The 24,109-nt window shown below is 38.5% G+C and overlaps 1 protein-coding gene across 2 annotated transcripts in view; it reads left to right on the top strand.

The window, feature by feature from the left end:
- The first annotated feature begins 12,444 nt into the window (after positions 1-12,444).
- Positions 12,445-24,109, top strand: part of TENM2 (teneurin transmembrane protein 2) — a 1,303,382-nt gene continuing 1,291,717 nt past the window's right edge. The window contains exon 1 of one of the 2 annotated variants that reach the window (XM_050794625.1): positions 12,445-12,516. The gene's annotated coding sequence lies outside the window, so the exon portion shown is untranslated. Of the gene's footprint in view, positions 12,541-24,109 lie in introns of both variants that reach the window. The other variant, XM_050794624.1, reaches the window with a different exon arrangement.

Below are 24,109 nucleotides of genomic sequence, written 5' to 3'. Positions count from 1 at the left end.
TTACAATTTTAGATATGAGGACCTCGGTAAAATGAAATGATAATTCAGCAAATGAGGGATCTAACCACATTGTTATCTAAGGAAAGAGCATCCCAGCCCGAGAAATAGCGAGGGCAAAAAGTAACAGAAAACATACTCTCCAGAAATTATCTCAATCAAAGCAACTTCTGGATTCTAACAGAAATCAACTGATGAAACCAGGAAAATAAAGGAGATGCACTAATACAAAATTAGTAATGATTCTTGTGGTCTGACCTCAGACTTGTAAGCGCAGGGTATCATTGTAAACAAGCCTTGAAAAAAGTTTCTTCCAACAGCGTCAGACTAAGTGGTTACATCTTGGAGACCATCTATATGAACTTTCCAGATGAATGAGAAAACAAGCACATGAACAATGTTTTCAAATGTTATATCAAAGAGCTCTTGTGGATCAAGATAAAATTTTCAGGGAGATCATCATAGATGGATTTAAAAAGTTCTGTGTTGCCAAAAAATTAGAATAAAAGTGAAAATTACGTGCTCTCAAACATGGTTATCAGTCAAAAAGTGACTTTACTGCTGATGAAGATTGATGTTGAAGATGCCTGTGAAGAATTTGAATGAAGTTATTTCAGGAAATGTGAAAGTATTAAAAATGCATAAATTAATACTTAAAAATATCTAATCATAGTTATATGTCCAAACAAAAACTGTACATGAATGTATACAGCTGCATTATACATCATAGCCAAAAGGTGAAAACCATATGTCCATCAACTAAAGGATAATTAAAATATGGTAGATCCATACCATGGAATATTACTTGGTTATAAAAGGAATGGGGATACTGATACATGTTACAAAATGGGTGAAGTTGAAAACATCATGCTAACTGAAAGAAGGCAGGCACAAAAGACCACATTATATAATTCCATTCATATGAAATACCTAGAAAAGGGAAATTTATAGAGACAGAACATTAATTATTGGTTGCCTGTATTGGGGGAGGTGATGGAGGAACAAGAAGGTAATAGCTGAAAGGTATAGGTTTCTTTTTGAAACTCAGTGAATATACTACAAACCATTGAACTGTGCAATTCAAATACTTGAATAGTATGGTACTTGAATTGTATCCAAATAAGTTTTTTAAATAGATAATCTTGAATAGATATGTGTAACTAAATGAAAAAAAATCAAATAGAAGTAGGCATTTTAGGATTTCAGCTCTAAGTCTACACCTGCACATGTCTACACTCATCATAAACATTTCTTCCTGGATCTTCTCTTTGGAAAAACGGGGGCCCATTCCAAAGACTTCTGAAAATGTTCATTTGCTTGGTTGGATATAGAAATAAAATAGTGGGCCATGGGAATGTTGAAGAATTTTAGTTCATTCTGGTTTCTACCTTGATCTTCCTCCCCAGTTTTGAGCTAGATCCCTAAGTATTTGTCACTGGGTCCCTACTTTTTTCCCTGGGACGACTTTGAATGTTAGAAGATGGAGACGGGGACAGATTAAGGCCTAAGTGGTTCTAATCAGGGAATGACTATGTTGCCAACAGCTATATATAATTCAAAATAAGAGCAAACCAAACCTAAACACAAATCTTGCAAGTAGGTGGAAATTCAAATAGCTTTCCAGCTTTTTTGATTGCAAAACTGTAGATCAGCTCATCAGAACTGCCTCATCTCTCCTTTTTCTCTCTCTTCTTGCTTGGATGGCATACTCTGTCATGACACTATTGCCCTAAGTAATATTTCACCAGCCTGTGGGGCAACCTAGCATGGAAAACGGGAAAGGCAGATGCTGAGCACCAGGATTTATCTTACTTTGGCTCTGGGTAGAGAAATTAGTATGTATATAAATGCAAAAATATAACTATGTTGTGATTTTAGCATTTACAGAGAAGACGTTTTCTTTTTTTCTTTTAGAAATTAATTTGCTTCTGCTATAAATCCTCAATTTAATTCTCTTTGTCTCTGACAGTGTAAAAGGTATCTTAAGTAGTCACGAAGGTGTAGGCCAAAGAGTTTGACTTGACATGGGCCAAAAGTGGCAGAAATTTAATTGGATCAACCTGGTTTTCCATAGATTTCTATAGAAATGAAGGAGGCTAACAGGAAAACACAATCAACATACACATGCAACCGTAAACCATGTCTGCCTGTGTTCCCATAATGATTGAATCATTAGTGGTGCCATATTGTATCGGTATTTTCCACACTGCCTTAGGCATAACAGTCAAAATGTGACTGCCGTATCCATTGACAGTTTGACAGTTTCTACCTGAATCAAAATCTCCAGAAAAGCATGCCAGCTTAGAAAGTAACTGCTGTCACAAAATTAAATTGGAAATAATTTACAAATACATCAGCAGTTACTTTGTAAGCAATCACTCTACAATTAGCATTTTACTAGGCCTTTTTAAAAAGGTTTTTATTTGCTTATTTATTGTTATTTTTCTCCCACACAGTGTTTTAAGAAACCCTTCCCCACACAATTAAAATTAAATAGAAATTTTAGTGCTGTGAAAATGGTAGAATTTCAAACAACCACTAAAAATGGGGAAATGCTACATTATATTTTAAATAACAAAAAGACAATTAAAAAATTAAAATATATGGAGGGATTGTATCTGCTTCATTCATATGTTTAATATCATGGCAATAATTCAGTCTTGATTTTATAATTCTGGAAACTTTTCAGTATTCTTTCTCCGGTAGCTAACCTGTATTTACTCAGAATATCAATCAGTTGCATTTTTGGAGTGCATAAAACACTCTCTAATTAAGCCTTATTTAATTTGTTTTAACTCAGAGTGCAAAGGAGATGGCACAATGTGAATTCCTCATTATAGTAACCTCTCCTCAAAACTATAAATGGGTATGAAGTGATATCTGTGTGTGTGTTTTTGTACTATAACATCATTCACAGAAGCAGTTCCTCAGAAAGATGATAACAATAATAATGACACTTAGCATTTATATAGCATTTTCTATCTTCACAACGCTTTATAAACCCTAACTAAATAATGGTACTTGCAAGAATGAGGTTAAGGCATCAATGAATCAGCATGTAACGTTTGTCCTCTGAAACATCACCTTTCGCTGTCAGTTCCCGTGGGATAGATTGCCCCTCATGATGGATTAAAACCAGATACAATTGATTGGCTGATCTCAGCCTGCACTCCAAAGGAACCTGCATAGCCTTTGGATGTTTATACTGATTAACTCAAGCAGAGGCATCTTTATTTGTGGTCTCAGACCAGCCCTACACTGACAGAGCCAAGTGAAGACTTTTAAGTAATTATTTGGACAATTCAGTCCCAAATCTCCTCTCATTCGGAGGCACACTAAGATAGTTGCTTGACTACTCTATACCCGGGTTTTTCAAAACTCAACCATATTGACATTTGGGGCTGGAAAATTGTTTGCAGCAGAGAGATATCCTGCGTATGGTAGGATGTTTAGCAGCGCCCTTGGCTTCTATCCACTAGGTGCCGGTAGCACGCATCCCCCACCTCACCCCCCAGGTGTGAAAACCAAAAATGCCTTCAGATATTGCCAAACATTCTCTGTGGAGCAAAATGTCCCCCAGTTGAGAACCACTGCTCTATGCTTTGCTGGTGGTTAGACATCCTTATTCTGTGTCTTAACAATGCATATTTATTTGTCTCCAGCAGTGCCTCCTTTGACAGTGAATTTCAGGTGTGTTATTCCAGTTTGCCTTTCACGAACTGGAAAACCTCAAGGACGTGGTTTAGGAAACTTTCAAGTCAGTTCGGATAACATACTGCCTCACTGCCTACCCCAGTACCCAGAGTAAGGAATTCTTCCACACTGCACAAAGCAGCAGTATCAACATACCCTGAAAATCAGTTTAGCATTACAGTTTATGAAAAACTTATTTCACAGGGTTTTGAGATAAGTTGACAGTGGCTAGTTTGAAAGCTCAGCCTTACACATTTTGCTTCTCAGCTGGGCTTAGAAAATTGTTGCAACTGTAGTTGTAAGGAAAATACTACCTCAAGGCCCGATCATAAAAGCTTCTATCAGACAGATGTCTGCGGTTATTTTTGGTTCTGTATTCAGTAAGTTTTATATGGACCTAATTCCTAGAAAAACTCCCCAGTCTGTTTACATGGACAGGATAAACTGGCTGTGTTTTCTTTGTATTCCTAGTGTGAGCTGGTAATTATCCATCTACTGCTGGGATATTTCATGTAAATGGTGGACATTTTAGACACCATGTGCATCCTTAATCTCCCTAGGATTCTCTAGGAACAAAATTATTTGATATGAAAACCTTTGATATTACAAGTTGTGTTTAACATTTCAAGCCTCATTTGCATCAGTTCAGTTCACTGATCTGTTAAGCACACAGGACGACGAATCATGGAGAGAGGGAAACCTATAGATGCACTCAGTAGCCTGAAGGTATATTACAGAAAATAATAAAAGTGAACTGCTGAAGTATCTAAAATTTATTAGCATAGGGTATAGTTAGTGAGGCAGTAGAATACTATCTCAGAATATTTTTCTGAATAAATAAATAATTGAAAAGATGGGTGGATGGTGAAGATGAGTAAGAATTTCTTGATGTATAGATTATGCATACTGTGCATCTGGCACATTGTATTGTGAGCTGATTATCCAAGCATGAATGTAGCAAATCCTCTATTGATCTAAATACTACAGCATCAAATCTTGGTCTTTTTTTATTTTTATTTTCTGCAAATCGCTAAAGGCTTTGACAATTTCCACGTGGGCTAGAACTAGGCAAGCAGTCAAACAGTTCCTGTACATCAAGGAGGTACTTACTGATGGCTGTAGCCGAAACACCTGCTAACCTGCTATTGTAAGCATTTATCTGGTATTTGCCTGCGGCAGAAATAAATGAATAAATAAACTTTCACCAGTCATAGTACATGAGTTAATGTATTATAGCATTATGTAAAGTAGCAAAGCACATTCTTCTGGGGCTTTTAAAAAATCATTATTTGTGGCAGGTTAGAACATATCTGCTAGCTTCTCTCTTCCATTTTCCTCACTTAAGTTTCTATCAGAGCCCTCACAACTACAGGGCTAGTTGGCCTTTGCTCTCTCAAGAATACCTTTGAGAAAACCGCCTTCCTAATCCTCAAAGAGTTTTAAAATGGCATTACAAAGGGGATGGATATATTAAACACCTCAGCTGTCAATGAGCAGAATCAATAACTGTGGGTACATAGCTTACATTATGTCTACTTACACAAGGCTTGCAATATTTGGAAAGGAGAGCTTTTCTTTTGACAACTTGGCACCAGCTGTTTCAAGAAATAACACAGCTGTATATCCCTAACACACCTGCCTCTCCTTCCATAATGTTAGAAGAAAACAAAAGTATAAAACAATGACCAGAGAGGTCAGACCACTGCCAGAAGCCTGATTTGCAACAGTATTTTCATTTGAATGTTTAAAAGGTATTGAGGCTACATTACCAATTAAAGTTAAACACAAGAATCTAGAGTTGGTTTCTTCAAAACTTTAAAGCTTGAAGGGAACAATACTTCAGTAAGTAGAGTACATAAAATATATCACTGGGACAGCAATATCATTAAACAAAATTTTTACAATAAACACCATCACTCAATATAAAAAAGAAATGCATTGTGTTTCAGAATATCATGTCCATAGACTTGTCTTGAAATATACTTTGAAGGCTAAATTTATTTTTATGCTTTCTATAAAATTTGCTGCAATTTTTAAAAACTCCTTTTCTTTTCTAATTAATAAATCCTGTCAGGAAGATTGCGTGTGTCAGAACCTCATATGAGAGTATGCTGCCAGTCATGCATGCTACCTAAAATAAAGAGAGGAGAGAGTTTAACCCATCTCATTTTTAGCATCTTATTTAAACATCTGCATCTTACTGTCTATTGGAGAAATGTTCCTAGTTTAACTTCTTCAGCTGTTGTTGCCTAATTTTCTTATTTGGCAACAAGAGTACAATGGTAGAAGTTAAAAATGGACAACATCCTTGGCGTTATACAAATTTGCACAGAATCAGCTATCTGTTATATTTCCTTGAAAGACAATTGACTAATTTATGTTCAATGTACTAAATTTTAGATATGCCTATAAAAATTAAATTAAGGGAACACTTCCGTTTTCAATAGCATCAAAGAGAACAAAATAATTAGGAATAATTGTATCAACTGGAGTATAAGATACACTGAAAGCTACAAAATAATGTTGACAGAGATTAACAAAGAACTGATTAATGGAAAGACCCCAATGGTTATGGATCAAATGAATGAGTATTGTTAAGATGGCAATATTCCTCGAATTGATCTGCAGATTCAACACAATCCCTGTCAGGATCCCAGCTTGCTTTTTTTTTCCAGAATTTCACAACTGGATCCAAAAATCCCTTTGGAAATAAGAGGGACCCAGAATATCCAAAATAATTTTGTAAAAGAATAACACATTTGAAAAACTCACACTTCCTAATTTCAAACTTTATACTACAAAGCTTGAAATACTCAAAACAATGTGGAACTGTCATGAGGATAGACATATAGATCAATAGAATAGATTCCAGAAATAAACTCATATATTTATGGCCAAGTGATTTTCTACACAGGTGGCAAGACAGTTTAACAGGGGAAAGAAAGGTCTTTTTTGACTAATGGTGCTAGGACAACTGGATGTCCACATGCAAAAGAATGAAGTTGGACCAGTACCTCATACTATACACAAAATTTAACTCAAAGTTAATCGTAGGCTAAACGTCAGTGCTAAAACTATAAAAATCCTAAGAGAAAATATAGAGTAAACCTTTGTGAGGCCAGGTTAGTTAATGGTTTCTTAGATATAACAAACAACAACAAACGATTAAATTAGACCTCATCAAAACTTTTTAATTTTAATTGTACTTCAAAGGACACCATCAAGAAAGTAAAAAAAAAAAAAAAAAAAAAAAAAAAAAAAAAAAAAAAAAAAAAAACTCCACAAAATAGAAGAAATATTTGAAAATCATTCATCTGATGACTTCTATTCAGAATAAAAAACTCTAGAAATTCAATAATAAAAAGAAAAATATTCCAATTAAAGAATTGATAAGAGATCAGGATAGACATTTCTCCAAAGAATATGTACAAACAATCAAGAAACACATTAAAAGATGCCACATTATTAATTAGGGAAATGAAAATCAAAGCCACAATGAGGTTTCACCTCACACTCATGAGATGGACATACTAAAAAAGATAGACAAGCACAAATGTTGATAAGGATGTGGAGAAATTAAAACCTTCATACATTAGTGATGGAAATCTGAGATAGTGCAATCACTTTAAAACATAGCTTGCCAGTTCCTCCAAGAGTTAAACCTATAGTTACCCTATGACCAAGCAGTTTCTCTCCTAGGTCTATATCCAAGATAGATGACAACACATCTACACAAAAACTTTCACAAAAATGATCATAGCAACACTATTGCAACATTATTCACAGTAGTCAAGAAGTGAAAACAACCCAAAGGGTCATCAACTGATGAATGGATCAATAAAACATTGTATAATCATTCAATGGAATATTATTTAGCAATAAAAAGAAATGAAGTACCAATGCATGCTACAACATAGATGAATCTTGGAAACATTATGCTAAATGAAAAAACCAAAAGCCAGTCACAAAAAAACAGGCATTGTATGATTCCAAAATGGAATCATACATATTATATATTCCATAATATATAATAATAAAGGATAACTAGGCATGATGTTTCTTTGTTTTTGCTTTTATTGATAACAAATCTGTTTTTTCAATGCCAATAACAGAAAATAGATAATATATGATAGTGCTACCAAAAGGAAAATCATTCTCATTTAGGTACAGAAATTTTTCCTGCAGTCGGTCTTTCTTTCTTTTTCTTTCTTTCTTTCTTTCTTTCTTTCTTTCTTTCTTTCTTTCTTTCTTTCTTTCTTTCTTTCTTTCTTTCTTTTTCTTTCTTTCTTTCTTTCTTTCTTTCTTTCTTTCTTTCTTTCTTTCTTTCTTTCTTTCTTTCTTTCTTTCTTTTTCTCTCTCTCTCTCTCTCTCTCTCTCTCTCTCTCTCTCTCTCTATTACTGAAGAGGAGAGATTTATGGTTTGGGTCAAAATACTGATGTTAATGCATGTTGTGTGTGAAAAAAATAGTTTGTGTAAAGGTAAACAAACTGCTAATTTCATTCATTTACTTAAACAAAACTATGTAGTGTTCACCCCTTATGTTGTGTTCAGTGCTACCTGAGGCCAAAGATCTTTAAAGGTGAATAAATTTCGGTTAAAAGAAAAGATGCTTAACAAATGAACAAATACAATTATCAAGTACTTGATGATGATGATAACTTCTGTGAATAAAATAAAGGAGAGTAATGGGATAGCGAGCATGGAGGGGAGGACTGGATGAGGGACAAGATCTACAAAATGTAAGGAAAGTACTCCAGGAAAGTGTAAAAGGGAAAAGTCAGTTGATAAGGAGAAATCAGCTTGAAGTTGTCAGGAGCAGGAAGAGCCTGCAGGGCCTTGTGGTGATCCACACAGCCTGGGAGGAGGTCAAACGATTAAGCAAGGCTGGACCATTTGAGAACTAGTAAGACCACCAAGGAGTCTAGATCTTATTCAAACTACAATAGGAAGTCATTGGAGGGCTGTAAGTGAGACAGTGCCATGATCAGATAGAATTTTTAAGAGTATATTGACTGTGTAGGAAGAAAGTGGGGCCAAAGGGGCCTTGTAGCAGCTCTTCAGGGCAAGGTCAATGGTACTGTGGGCTAGGATGGCAGCCACAGAGATAGTGAAAAGTTCTCAAATACAAGTGACTTAAGACATTTATTTTTCTGCTTGATTTTATTCTTGTGAGATGTAAGACTATTGAAGATTTTGTTTAGCGTTTAAAAGTGAATTTCTGACTGATTATCTGGCCTTCCCAAAATGAAAGGCACACAATGGCATCTGACTATTTTTCTGGGCAGCTCCAGCCACCTCTACCTCAATACTTCGGGTGTAATCAATAAACATAACAGAGGCTATTCATTCCACCAGGATGGATTCCAACAAAAGGCCTCTGTTCACAGTGGTAATAGGCAGACTTCACCCGCTCCATCACATTAGGTATTATGTCTTGCAGTCTTCAGTCACCTACCTGCTTTACTGTTCAGTGGTAATGAAATGCTCTGTTGACATAAGAATCATTATAAAGCTGAGCTGTTTACACTTGTGGTGGCCAAGACAATGTCCCTCCAATGGAGGGCAAAGCACTGCTCATTCCCAAAGGACAGATATTCATACATTTTTGGGATGATGAAATTCAGCAAGTTCTGCGGCTTGGGTTGGGTTGTAAAGGTATCCTATGGAAAATTATATGTTCAATGTAACCTTTTAAATTTATGTTAATAGGCTTAATACATTTGAGTGGGCACATGCTACTGAGAGTAACTTTAAAGCATTTGTTGAGACTTGGTCATTAATATCTTTTGTCAGATTTCTTCCATTGTGAGGAGAACATCTATCTTTTCTCAGATTTGAATTCACTAGGCTAATGTCCATAGAGGTACCTACAAACACTTGTAAATAGTTAACATTCATTAACGTGAATTTTTCAGTGGAAGGCTGACTGCTCTGGGTTTATTTTAGAGCAATTAAATATGATTTATTCTCCATCATTTATTGACTTATTCATCCAGCAAATGATTATTGACTGCTTACTGCTATGTTGTACAATGTGAGACATACAAAGAAGGCTAATTAATAATAATAATGGCTAGTGTTTATGGAGTAGACACTGTGAGTACTCAGCATTTCATATGCCTTATCTTATTCTTTAAAAATACCTGATGATGCAACTGCCATTATTATTTCCAACGTATAGAGATGAAAACTAATGCATAGACAGCTTAAACTATAAGCCCAAGGACACCAAGATGGTGCATGGCAAGGCTGTATGTGCAAATCCGGGAATTGAACATAGGCACTCTAACCCAACAGCCCTTGAATAAGTGCTAAGGTATTCCACCTGCCAAGACACGGCAAACATCCTAGTCTCAAAATGCATGCAGGCTAGTAGGAGAAGCAAGACATTTATGAAGACAAGAATAGTTTACAGTAAGTTCAAGTTCAACACAGGTAAGAACAAATAGCTATAGTTATTGAAAACAAATCACTTCCATCCAAAAGCACTGGCTCTCAGACTTGGCTGCAGGTTGAAATCACCTGAGGAGTTAAAAAACATACAGATGCCTTGGGTCTCCACCCTAGAGTTTCTGACTTAATGGACCTGGCATGTGCTTGTGCAGTTGGATTTTTGAAAGTTCTCCAAGTAATTCTAATGTGCATCCAACATGAAAACCACTGAACTAGAGGAACTAGAGAAAATGTTAAGAAGGAGAGAGAGTCAGAGTTGATATTTCAAGAATAAGTCACTATTTCAAAAGTCAGAAATGTCAGGGGGTGAGAATGGAGATGGATGGGCAGGTTGAGATTTGGAATAGATCCCTTCTACTCCAATTGTGATCCTGGGACTAGCAGCATTGACATCCCATGGAATTGGTTAGAAATGTGCGATCTCAGGCTCTCTGTCCCAGACCCCCTGAATCAAAATCTGCATTCTCAAGTGACTTGTGTTTGCATTATAGCTTGAGAAGCACTGGCATAGGGGAAAATATCAAGATAAGAAACAACAGAGCATATTTGGTGATGGGCAAATGGTACCCATGGCAATAGGTGGAATATAGAGTGTAGCACATAATGAGGTGGATGCCACACAGTGAAGCTCAAGTCATCAGGTGCCTTGATCACTATAATAAGCAGTTAGGATTTTATTCTGTGGAAAGTTGGAAGTCTAAAATCTGCTAAGTAAAAGTATGTCTACAGAGATGGCTTAACGTGATTATCTGGTGACCATTTGTAGACCAGATTTGGGGAAGGAGAGACCAGAGGTATGGAGGTTCTTACAGAGGCCTCCACATGAATTCTCAGTTCACAAATACAGAGAGTTGAAACTCTCAGACTTGGGTTCAATTCAGAAAGCAAGTTCTTATCTTCAAAACACATTGTTTTACTTTCAGGGATTCTTATCTCCTCTAGCAGCCTGACATTGGAGTTACGTTATGAATCTGAATAGAGATACAGGCTGCATCTTACTCTGAGTGGCAGCCAGTGTACATATAGCAGTTTTGTTATTTTATCCATAGTATACTTTCCCCTTAATACTGAAAGACTATGTAGAGGAACACAAAGAGAATTGCAATAGTAGAAGAAAGACCTTTATGTTTGTCTAGCAGCAATATGATAACCATAATACCATAAATTTTCTATGTGGTCGTGGTCTAGGGTGTTGTGTTTGATACAATATTCTGGTTGAGAAAGATTACTACTAATTCTTGGGAAATGATATTCTTATATATTATATCAACTACACATTCTTAATCCCGAAACAACACAAAATATAATTTTTTCTTTGATGGTCCTTTCAGATCAATAGCAATGACAGTGCCTAAGGACCACTCTTATAAGGGTCAGCAATCATTTTATGTTAAAAAATGTGGTAACTTATGGAGATGTCTGGTTGGTCAAGTGCTGGGCACATGCATTGACATATTCTTTTAACCCAAGAGAAAACTTTTCATAATGCAGTGTCTCGGGCATTGTGTCGCATGTAGTAGGTTCATTTGTTACAGGAACAAAAGCACATGCACAGACTATATATATGAAAAGATGCTGTATTGTAAATAGACTTCTAAAATATCAAATTTATAGGATTTACATGAAATAAACTGCATCCATTTAAAACATATGAATAGAATTTTAAAATTGAAAATAACTGGAGAAGGTGAATAAGCCAATGCGTTAAAAGTATCTATGAAGTTATCTGCTAATCATCAATATAAGAATGTGTTACCAAAATGATCATAAAATGGTAACTCTTAGTGTAGTCACTATTTTTTTTTTTTTTTTTTTTTTTTTTTTGAGACTGAGTTTCGCTGTTGTTGCCCAGGCTGGAAAGCAATGGCGCAATCTCAGCTCACTGCAACCTCCGCCTCTCGGTTTCAAGAGATTCTCCTGCCTCAGCCTCCCGAGTAGCTGGGATTACAGGTGCCCACCACCACGCCCAGCTAATTTTGTATTTTTAGTAGAGTCAGGGTTTCACCACGTTGGCCAAACTGATCTTGAACTCCTAACCTCAGGTAGTCCGCCCGCCTCGGCCTCCCAGAGTGTTGGGACTACAGGCGTTTGCCACTGCGCCCAGCCTAGTCACTATTTTATTTTTATTTTTATTTTTTTTGTTTTAGTGGTTAGTAACAAATAATTTATTTTAATAAATCAACATTCTCATAACAAAGATATCATATTTACTGGAAAACATAAGTTTTAAGCTTGTATAAAATATTGAATTTTAAAATCACTTTCAGTTCTGCATCTGTGAAATCTTTTCTTTTTTTTTTTTTTTTTCCCAAGATGGCCGAATAGGAACAGCTCCAGTGTCCAACTCCCAGCGCGAGCGACACAGAAGACAGGTGATTTCTGCATTTTCAACTGAGGTACTGGGTTTATCTCACTAGGGAGTGCCTGACAATCAGTGCTGGTCAGCTGCTGCAGCCCGACCAGCGAGAGCTGAAGCAGGGCGAGGCATCGCCTCACCTGGAATTTTAAAATAGTGACTAGGGTATCCACATGTACCCTAGTCACTATTTTAGAATTGAAACTAGCAGGCAGAAATTTCATACCCACATCTTAAAACTTGATACTGCAATTAATATATGTTACCACCAGATGGTGGTGTGTGCTTTAGTCATGATCACATGATCTCAGTCATTGTAACTATTATAAAATAGGTGAAACGAACTGATTGATAGTCAAACTCTGAATACCCATCTTATTTTCATTTGGGAAAAAATAATAATAATGAGTTGCCTATTGTAGGCAGCCATTCACCATAAAAATAAGACAAAACCCCAAGCCCACAAATAATTCGGTATTTTAGCAATACATTAGCACAATAAGTATCATATCAAAGTAATATAGTAAAATAATTTCAAATATCATAAAGATGAAGCATCTATAATATAAGATGAATCACAGAAGACAGAATTCTGATTTCTTCCAGGAGGAATCTGGGAAGATTTCAGAATAACGTTATTCTATTAACATTAGCTTTGAAAAAAGAAATAGTTTACCAAACATGGAGAAGAAAGGAAGATCATTGCGAAAGAAAGAAACAAACCCTGCTGTACGCAGAGAATGATGCATTTATAAAACAGTCGTGAATCTGTGTGATCAAAACAAGGGATTCATAATTGAAAAGTGGGGTTAGATGGTACTTGATGGTAGGTTTAAAATACATGAACAAGGTCAAGCCATGCCCTTTGAAGCTAATCTAAATGGCAAGAGGGAGCCATAGAAGGTTTTTAAGAGATGACTTGATGAAATCTGTAAGATAAAGCAATTTAAAGAAAAACACATGGATACAATTTTTGTCTTAAGGAGAAACATGACTCATAAGGAGATCCTTGATAAGGAAATATTCCCAACAAGAATCTTCCAGTCGTCTCTCACTTTCTCAGCTTTTCTCCCCCAGCTAGGATATCAAATCAACTTTTATTGCATTGTCTATCTGTGGTAACATTCGGGGAGTGGAATGACATAATTCCTTGCTAGAACCACTATCTTGCTTCCTCTTTGCCACCTTCTCTCCAACTGAAATGTCAAGTGAGATATAGTATTAACTCTAGTTCCCTTCTTCTCTTTTTCCCTCCCAATGACCAAGTCTGTGTTCTGGGCTGTTAGAGCTCTCTGTAAAGGTTTGGAATCCATTTGGAATGAGGTTGGGGGTAGAAGCGAGATAATTACCTATCCTAATCTAAATCCCTCAATGGCTACTTTGTGTATTGCTTGCCTTTACCTTGCATGTTTGGTCTTTATCATCGAATAGAAGTGAGGACAATGTGCCCTGTATCTGGTCTGTTCTAGGAATAAGTGGTCTGCTCATATGGGATGCTAAATGCTGCCTAAGTCCCCTACCCCGGAATTAGGGCTACTTCTCTGCTCTCCATAGAAACTGCTTTTTGGAGCTGGCTCTGCTTTCCACTTGGCTTGCCAGAAGACCAAAGACTCACAGTTTGGTCACTGATAATACTAATCCTCTCTGACAATTATTTGGCAACCTTTCCTATTAGAATATCTTTGAAGTGTTCCTGGTTGGGGACAGGGGGGTGGGGTGGAATCTCGGCTGGCAGGAAAGGACACAGGCCTTTTAATCTCAGAACCAAAAATACTCTGCGCTCTGATTTCTCCAACTTCATATGACTATGAAGGGCATTCTGCTCCTCCAAGTCGGTGTGACATAATCACAGGGCACTCGCAAGTGCTTCTGGAAGCCCTGCCGCGGAGGTCGTCTCTTTTACTGGAGACAGACGGTCGGAAAAATGCAGCCAGTACAGCGTTCTTATTATAACTCGCCTCCTCACAGGTTTCTGGGCAGAACACTAACCTGCCCTAACCTGTTACTTCTCTGAGGATGCTTGTTGATGGCTGCGAACTGTTCAAAGGCTTTGGGGAAGAAAAAAGAAAGAAAAATAGGAAGTCCAATTCCAACCCATTCAATATCTTCCTATTTAAGCGAGCTCAGGGTCTCCTGTGCTTCTCAGAATGTGGAGTGGGTGAGGGGAACACAGCCTCGAAGGTTCTGGAGGTCTCTGGAAAACACATACAAATGAGAGCCGCATCACAACCTTTTTGCTGCTCCTTGACAGAGCTGTACAGTGTCCGAAAGATCCTTCTCGATACTGCTGCCCTTCCTCTCCTCCTTCATTCCCCTTTGCCAGCCTCACTCAGCACGAATAGCTTATTTTAAGCCTCATCTTTTCTCCAGGAGAGGGCCCCCTCTACATCACCTCCAAAGCCACTGTTAACGGGCACTGCCCTAAGTCCTTTCAACGGGTTAGCTTAGGAATCATTTCTCTGATGAGAAAAACTGAAGCTGAAAAAGTAATGTAACCTGTTTGGGGTCACTTAGCTAGTGGATGGAGACAGCGGGATTTGCTGTGCTGCTTTCCTCCGTTGATTTGGCGTCTTTACATCTCATATCTGAAAAGAGCTTTGTTAATTACTCCCCCTTAAATAAGAAACCTGCAGCCGAGAAGGCCTATACACTCTGCATACCTGTCTTACTTTTCGCTTTTGTCCTTGTGCCAAACACTTGGTTTCAGTGTTCCGAGATTCTTATTAGCTCACCCATTTCAGAGATTACACATCTTGTCCATCACATGGATATTCTAATGTCTGGGGTGGGGAAAGGCACAGCTCAACCAAACAGTGGGTTTCAGTGGCATTACTTTGCTCAATCCACCGTTTTTCACACTCTGGAGCCTGTTGCTTGGGAATTTCTTGGCATGTTCTTCAACAGGCCAGGTCACATGAGCTTGAGAGAGAGAGAGAAGGGGGAAAAAAAAAAGAAAAAGAAAAAAAAAAGAGGAAGAGGGGAAAGACGGACTGTTGGAATTACTTTTTTTTTTTTTTTTTTTTAATGAAGCACCTACTATATTCTGGGCATTGCTAGTTGCTGTCCATGTATTTTCACAGTTAAATAATTGTTACAACAAATCTAGCATAGGAGCTTTTTTTGCCCCCATTTTGTAAGTAGGATGATTGAGATTCAGAGATGTTAAGTAATGAGGACCAAGGTCACACAGCAAGTAAGGGGCTGAGGTGATACGAAGCTGTCATCTGAAGCCTTTGTTCTTTTCATTCTATCATGAAGCTTTTATTAAAAAAAAAAAATACTATACAGTTGCTTTAAACCAAAGGGAAATCAGAGACTCTTGACCCTGGACTTCATTCTCCCCATGGTGCCACGGTGTTTGATGACAATGAAGATTTTAGGGGCCTGGGTCTGTGGGCAGAATGTCAGATGAGGCTGTCTTGAATATAGATCTTCACTTTGGAAATGAAGCTGCATCACCTTTGCCATGTGAATTAGTTTCACCAATAAGACATGTTGGCCTCATTTATTTTCTATTTATTAATCTATTCGTGTTCATCAGATACCATAAAGGTAGATTATAGTCAGAATTTCTAACACTCTTTAAAAATGAGAATCTTTGGTTCATCTCCCTGTCTCCTTCCCTTCTTTCTGCTTTCCATCGTTCCCTCTTACTTCCCTCTTTTTCCCTCTCATTCCCCTTTTCCTCCTTTCCTTCCTCCCAACATCATGGTCAAGTGCTGGGATGTGTCACTGCCAAGCTGTAATGGCCTTGGGTGACTAACTTAGCTTCCATAGTCCTCATTTTCTACAAGTGTGAAATGTTTATAATAACGGTATCTCAAACTGTTGCTTTGAGGAAAAATTTTATTAATATATGCCAAGTACTAGCCAATAATAATAACGATATAGTAAGCACTTCGTAAAAGATAGTCATTGTTATTCCTTAAACTATAGGCATTAGTCCAGGCAACATGCAAGGCACTTGGGGCTTTTTGCAAGGGAGTAAAAGGAATTTTCCTGGTAGAGGATATGACTAGTTTTCAGCACGATGCTCCTCTCCATTTTCGTATATGATTATATTTCAAATATAATTTTAAAGTGTATTTTCAGAGTTTTTTTTTTCTTATTCCCTGCTCATTAGTAACCCATCTCTCTGTCTCTATTCTCTGAGAGTATTCCCTACCATGCCTCTGTGAGGATACGTGGCTTGGTGAGCAACAGGAGAGAAAAACAAACCTAGCAATGTGGAAAGCCAGGGTGCATAGGAAAAATAACAATTATATAGCCCTCGCAAAATGTTTTTCATCCTGAAAATGCTTTGAAAACATTAACTAATTAATTAATCAAAAAGAATTTCTACCAATCAGTGAAAATGCTCTTTACAATGTATTAAGCCCCTTGAAAGGTATTATTTATTCAGGGATGTTTTCTCTTTCGTCTAAAGGGAATCATCAGTTTCTTTTTTTTTTTTTTTTTTTTTTTCTGGAGACATTTCAAGAGATCGTGTGGAATCTCTGCATGCTCTTTTCACTCTACGCATCCCAGCAAGCATGAGCATGTGAAAATGCACGTGTGCACACATGCACGCGTGCACACAGGCATTAACAAATGCAAAAGGTTCTTTTAGGACTGAGCCCCTTGACAGTAAGTTCATCAAAATATTATATAACATTTTCTAATCCAGTGTGCTCATCAGCTTTTTATTAACCTGCCAGCAATTTCAAGACAAAAAAATTCCTGTTGAGTCTCATGTTATCAGCTTCACCTATTACATATGAGCATCTACTTTCCTGTCTCTTCTGCTGCCCTCTGATCTGCTCTAGAGTTGGTGCTTTGTCACCATCTCCCTAGAGCCTGGCTACTCATAGAGCCGCCAAAGCATCAGCCCTATTCTCTGGCCTACAAAGCATAACTTAATCTCTTTGTGACATTGCAGGAGAGTACTAATAATAATCTTATGTTCATTAATTCAACAAATATTGAGCACCCGCCATTCATTTATTTATATATTCCTATATCACATACTTTATTCATTGTAAGTCTTTGTGTGAATCACAGTGATGGATTCAAAGATGATCCAGACAGGGTTATTGCATTCAAGGGGTTTGTTGTACAGCTGGAAAGAGAAGGCAAGAACATAAATAACTTTAATATAAAGGAGACATGACGAACACCAACAAAGAAGCACCATCAGAAGAAGGGGAGAGGATTTTTGGCTGGGGAATTCAGGTAAGCCTTTTTGGAGTAGAGGATGTCTGAGTAGGATATCGAAAGAGGATTTGGCTTGTGGAACTGATGGGGGTTGGGTGGTGTTCCAGATGGAGGCAAAATAAGAGGGGAAAACCATGGACAAAGGAAATTATAGTTTATGAGAACCATTTAACTAGGGCCTAGATAGGGAAAAGGATAGAAGACATGATCTAGGAAATGTGGATTGGCCCTATATTTGGGAAATGCGTGGCATTTGCGGCACTATACTGGGTCCCTACCAGCAGCAGCCATCAACAGATCAATCTCATCACTCAGAACAATGTCGCTTGTGTAGATATGGCCTCCAAATACCTATTCACGCAGTCGCTGCTGATCAAATGTGTTGGAACGCATTGGTTTATGGGAGGAAAAGCACATCCCACTCCTGGGTCAAAATATGAAGAGCCTTACGTGATAGGCTGAGGAATCTGGCTTTAATTTTTGACATCACACTGCAACTGAAGAATGGATTCAAAGTAAATATCATTAACATCACTGCTGTTCTACAATATTGTAATTTGAAGACATCCAGAAGTGCTATTGAAATGCAGTATTGGAAGCCTTACCTACACATTAAATTAAGCCTTCAAATTTTTTATGGAAAATTTAAATTTTATCTTCTTCATCCTCTGGTTATCTGTTCTGTTTCTTACTATTATTAATTTCCTAGAAATAGCAGTTTATCTCTTGTTTTCTAATTCCTTATGGGCTCTGAGCCACTATGTAAAGGGTTTTTGGAGGCCGGGTGTGTTAGCTTATGCCTGTAATCCAGCACTCTGGGAAGCCGAGGTGGGTGGATCACGAGGTCAGGCGATCAAGACCATCCTGGCTAACACAGTGAAACCTTGCCTCCACTAAAAAATACAAAAAAAATTAGCCGGGCATGGTGGCGGGCACCTGTAGTCCCAGCTACTCGGGAGGCTGAAGCAGGAGAATGGCGTGAACCCGGGAGGCGGAGCTTGCAGTGAGCCTAGATAGAGCCACTGTACTCCAGCCTGGGTGACAGAGGGAGACTCCGTCTCAAAAAAAAAAGGAAAAATAAAGAAGGGATTTTGGAATTTAAATTCAGACACAGGTTGAGTATTGCCCATCCAATATTCTTGGGACCAGAAGTGTTTCAGAGTTCGGACTTTTTCAGATTTGTGGAATATTTTCATATACATAATTAGTTATCTTAAGGATTGGACTCATGTCTAAACACATAATTCATTTAACTTTCATATACAGTTTATACACAGTCTGAAAGTAATTTTAAAAAATTTAAAATCATTTTGTGCATGAAACAAAATTTGTATACACTGAGCCATCACAAAGTAAAGGTGTCAGGCATGGAATTTTCCACTTGAGTCATACTGGCATTCAAAAAGTTTCCCATTTTGGAGCATTTCGGATTTCAAATTTTTGGATTTGGGATGCTGGAACTATACTATTAAATCTGTGGGAGGTTCTCAGACATCATTCCTTTTATCTAACTGATTTCTGGAAAGATAAAGAATTATCTTACAATATACCAAAAAAGATTTCTACCCTTAAGTTATAGAACCAAGATCTTATTGGTTACCCTTTTGTATGCAAGGTGCCCTGTACAAAAATGCAAATGCTGCCACATGAGTGAACTAATGGCACCAGGTTAATCTGCCTGATTGGGATTATATTTTCAAGGGTTTTTCCTGACCTCTCTTAAAAATAGGAAGTCACGGCATCTACTAAAACATCTTTAAAGGATGTTGAAGACATTGGAAACAAACATGGAGAACTGCAGTGATTTAAAAATTCTGCTTGTTTCTACTTCTAAATTTCCCATCCTGATGAAAGTGAAAATTCTCTAGTACATATACTCTGTAAAGGATTTTACAAAATTGATGAGAATGTCTGTTGAGACTGTGTGACCTGGGAAATGGTTGACAATTACAGTGCAATGCTATTTAAAAGCAGAGGGAATAAAGGCTCATCAATGAGAACTCAGACGCCTTTGCTCCAATGACACTCATTTTGTTTGGTCTTTTGCCCTTTAAGCTCCATGTACATCAGTTTTTCTAATTTGCCAAATAAAACAAATAATGCTCCCTTAGAGAGGCTATCCTAACTGAGTTTAAGTGTTCTTGGAAAATAATGATACTATTATACCCGAAGTGTTGTGCACACCAAGTACGAATGAGCCGTCACTGTCACCCCTCCCTGCATCTGCCTCACGTTCAAATGGAGGTCGGAAGTTCGAGGCAGCAGAATGCACAGTTCACCATACAGAATTTGGCAGCAGACAGAGCTGGTATTGTATATAGTAAGTATCCACCTTGGATAATTACTAGTTGTATGAGTTGGCTGTAACTGATTTGCTCTTTCGAAGCCCCTGTTTCTCCATCTATAAAATGGGGATCATGACTGTACCTGCTGCAGAGTTGCTATGAAGAATAACTGGGATGATCTACATTAAAATGCCCAGCATTATAAAGTGTTACACGACTTCTCAAGAAGCTTAAAAGTTCATGTCCTGGGTGCCCCAGCAGAATATCAACTAACACTTTAAGTTTTCTGAGAAGTTTTCCTTGAAGGTTGCCCTTCATGCCTTTCTTAACTGATTATTCTCATCACGAGTTAAGGATTGCACTGCACATGTGAACAAAAATCAACCTACCTTATACACAGGAAGGGGTTATCAAAAATCCCCGAGACCTTTCTGCTGCCTGAAGCATTTTCTAGGGAATACATTTATTCTGGGGAGGGGGGTGGAGGAGGGAGAAAAAGAGAGGTTAATATTTAACCTTTTCTTAGAAACTTCACTTTATTCATAACATTTCAGTGTAGAGCAAGTTAATAGCCAAACAATTGCAAGAAACAAATCCACAGTCAAGGGCTGGTATGTATTTGTAGCTGGATGCATATGTCTATAGCTGTGAGGTATGTAAATAGAATGGATACAGTTTGTGGATGCTCTTTGTGTGCACCTACAGAGAGGACAGAACAGGGAGATGAATGCTGGAGATAAGGGAGAGGATGCAAAGGATTGAGATATTTTTCCATATGGAAGCATCTCATTCTTACAGACCTGATTGATATAGCCTAGGGATCTCTGCAACGGGCTACACACACTGATCCCGTTACAAAGTAATACTCTGAAATGGAAAGGTGTTTAACAAAAGCTTCCTATTTGTAATCAAAGCTTCCCTTTATCACTGAGCATGCCCAGCAGTCAGCTTAGAAGCAGAGCTGTACAAAATGCAGTTTTTACTTTACCGTGGCTTGTAGCCACTGCTGCTGCTGACAATGAGCAGGGAGGCGGTGAGGCATTGGGTTCCAGGTAAGGCCTGAAAAGGCAGAGGAACAGGGGCCTCAACAAAGGTGGAGCCTCGAGGAGAGGTAACAGGTGGGAGGAGTGGTGCAGAAGGCTTGCTTGGCTCTGGACAGCATGTCCTCTCTGAGTGAGGGTTCCCCCAGCCAGGATCTGATGAAAATCTTGGATAGCCCCGGTGCCGTTTACAACATCCTGTACCACACGTCTGCAGTGAGAGATGCCTGGGTTTAGAATGTAGCTCTGCATTATGACACTGGTTGTGACCTTGGTAAAATAACTTTAAGTCTTTGAATCTCAAATTCCTTATAAGATTTGATGAAGGGGAAAATGCACCCGCAGTACCTCTCCCTGGCAGATAGATCCTCAGGCATTATCAAATACTATAGCATGGCTAAACTGCAACACCACACTGACATCACCTCGCCCCCATACCAATCTCCTCTAAAACTGTGAAGACAGACAGACCTAGCGTCAAATCCTAACTCTGCTGCTTACCAGCTGTAAGACCTTGGGCGAGTTGCATATGTGTGTGTGTGTGTGTGTGTGTGTGTGTGTGTGTGTGTGTGTAAGAGAGGGATTGAGAGAGGGACAGAGAGTGACTTTAGCTGGAAGATACTATGATATAAAATGGGAAACTAAAATAGACATATCACTGTACCCCTGGAGTTTATAGTACAGGTTTATTGGGGAGCCTCAGTTTCATTGTCTGTAAATTGGAAATAACCACGCTTAGCCAAAAGAATTGTTGTTAAGGTTAAAATGAGAAAAAACAAATCTGAGCAAGGTGCCTAGCACTTAGTGGGTGCCCATAGTATATTAAGAATCTCCTTGGCGAGGTGGCTCATTCCTGTAATCCCAGCACTTCGGGAGGCCAAGGCAGATGGATCACTGAGGCCAAGAGTTCAAAACCAGCGTGGCCAACAAGGTGAAACTCCATCTCTACTAAAATTACAAAAATCAGCTGGGCGTGATGATGCATGCCTATAATCCCAGCTACTCCAGAGGCTGAGACACGAGAATCACTTGAACCTGGGAGGCGGAGGTTGCTGTGAGTGAAGATCCTGCCACTGCACTCCAGCCTGGGCCACAGAGCAAGACCCTGTCTCAAAAAAAAAAAAAAAAAAAATTCTACTGCATGCCTCTTTAATTCTTACTATACTGAATGATTTATCTCTGTTATTTCTGTATTCCCCCATAATGCCATCCCCAGCATCTGTATACCTTATTTCCCATGATCCCCTTTCATGTAGTCTGATTGGCTATTGGACAACATGACAGAGGCTAGTCATGTGGACTTTAGCACCAGACAGACCTGTGTGGATGTCCTTCTCTGCCAGTTATCCAGGTATGTGACCTTAGGCAAGGTACCTAATCTCTCTCAGCCAGATTTTACTCATCTGTGAATTGGGAATAAAAACAGCTCCCCTCCCCTAGGAATCATTATTCTTATTCCAAGAGTAGTTTGTGTGTGTGTGTGTGTGTGTGTGGTGTGTGTGTGTGTGTGTGGTGTATGTGTGTGTGTGTGTGCACACGCGTGCAGTAGAGTGTAAGAGTGAGTTTCAGTAAGAGACATACTCTTGCCCCCATGGAGTTTACAGTCTAGAGTGTTCATGTGTGTCTAGGAGACATATACTAGCTAAATTATAACACAAATGGAAAACGGAAGATACCACAAAATTTTTTAAGTTACATGATGCCTTGACACCTGTAATAACCGAGAAAGATCTCAGATGACTTCCCTGAAGAAGTTGATGCTAGAACAGATAGATGAAGGATAAATAGGAGTTTGCTAGATGAAGAGGGGAGAGAAATGCATTCCTAGCAAGCCCTCAGTAAATGCCCCTCATTAGCATTTTAAGCATATGAGTACCATCTTCTTTTTAGAATATAAGCCCAAAGAGTAAAAGGATGCCTTTGTCATCCCGTCACCACTAGGATAACACCTTCAAGGAAGTATATGCTCAGTAAACATCCTTGAATGAGTGAATCTTACGAAATCTATGAATTTCTTGAATGAAATCAAAAGTAACTGCCATGGCCTCATCCCATGACTTTATTCAGAAGGCAATTAAGGAAGATGCATATTGTAGTAAAAACCAGGATAGACCTTGCAATAGGACAAACAGTGTCTTCATTCAGGGCCTGTCCCTTGAGGGAAGTGACACAACTCAGTCTCAGCCTCCTCATATCTACGTAGAAAGGGGGTATGATAGTTTCTTTACAGAGTTCCTTTAAAGATTAAGATGGCACCTAATAAAAGGGTGACCAAGAGTATGTAATCAAGAGATCAATATTATTAATATTAGTACTATTAAGACATTGGCAAATTTCTGGCATGCAGTTTTTCAAGGTTTGTAGGTTTTTGAAGACAACAAGCTAGGTACAGCTTGAAGGCCAGAGGATGTTATCACCCAAACACCCACCAGGCCTTTACCTTGCTGTACTTGCCTAGCGTTCAGTTCATCCACACTCCTCATCCTATCTCCAGTGACTGAGGGCCAGACTGCAGGGTTTAGATTCTTGATGCATTGGGTACGATATACTAGCAGTCGGTAACATTCTGGGGCCTCGGTTTCCTCCTAGGGTGGATCATACAGTGTCTGAACAGGTTAAAATCAGATAATTCATAGGCAACACATTTCACAGAGCCTGCACATGGTAAGTAAGCAATACTTGTTCAGCTGTTACTATTAAAACCACCAGGCCCTGCTGGATTTTCTGTTAATTACCCCGTAAACTGAAACAGCCTTTCCTGGGCTAAGAATTGTTTCTTTTGAAAGATTCCCTTTATGAAAAAAAGAGAAGTAACTCCTCTCTGAGGTCTGGAAGTCTAGCTTCCCCATCACTACGTTCTTGGGTGCGGGTTCAGGGCCACCGGGCAGCCTAGGTGAGGCAGGTGAGCAGCGGCTGAAGGCTCTGGAACCTTTGCTTCTCTCTGGAAGCTACAGAGCTCCGCTCTGCCCTGCTCTGCGTTCCTAACCCTGGAAGAAGCGGTCTGGGTGCACCAAGCACTGGACATGCTCGCGAGAGCCAGAGCAGGCTCGGGTCTTCCGCAGGACTAGAAGGCTTGCTGTGCTCTCCTGTT

Source organism: Macaca thibetana, chromosome 6, assembly GCF_024542745.1.
Source record: "Macaca thibetana thibetana isolate TM-01 chromosome 6, ASM2454274v1, whole genome shotgun sequence".
Classification (NCBI taxonomy): Eukaryota; Metazoa; Chordata; class Mammalia; order Primates; family Cercopithecidae; genus Macaca; species Macaca thibetana.
Note: the sequence above shows the minus strand (reverse complement) of the source record. Positions and strands in the feature narration are given on the sequence as shown.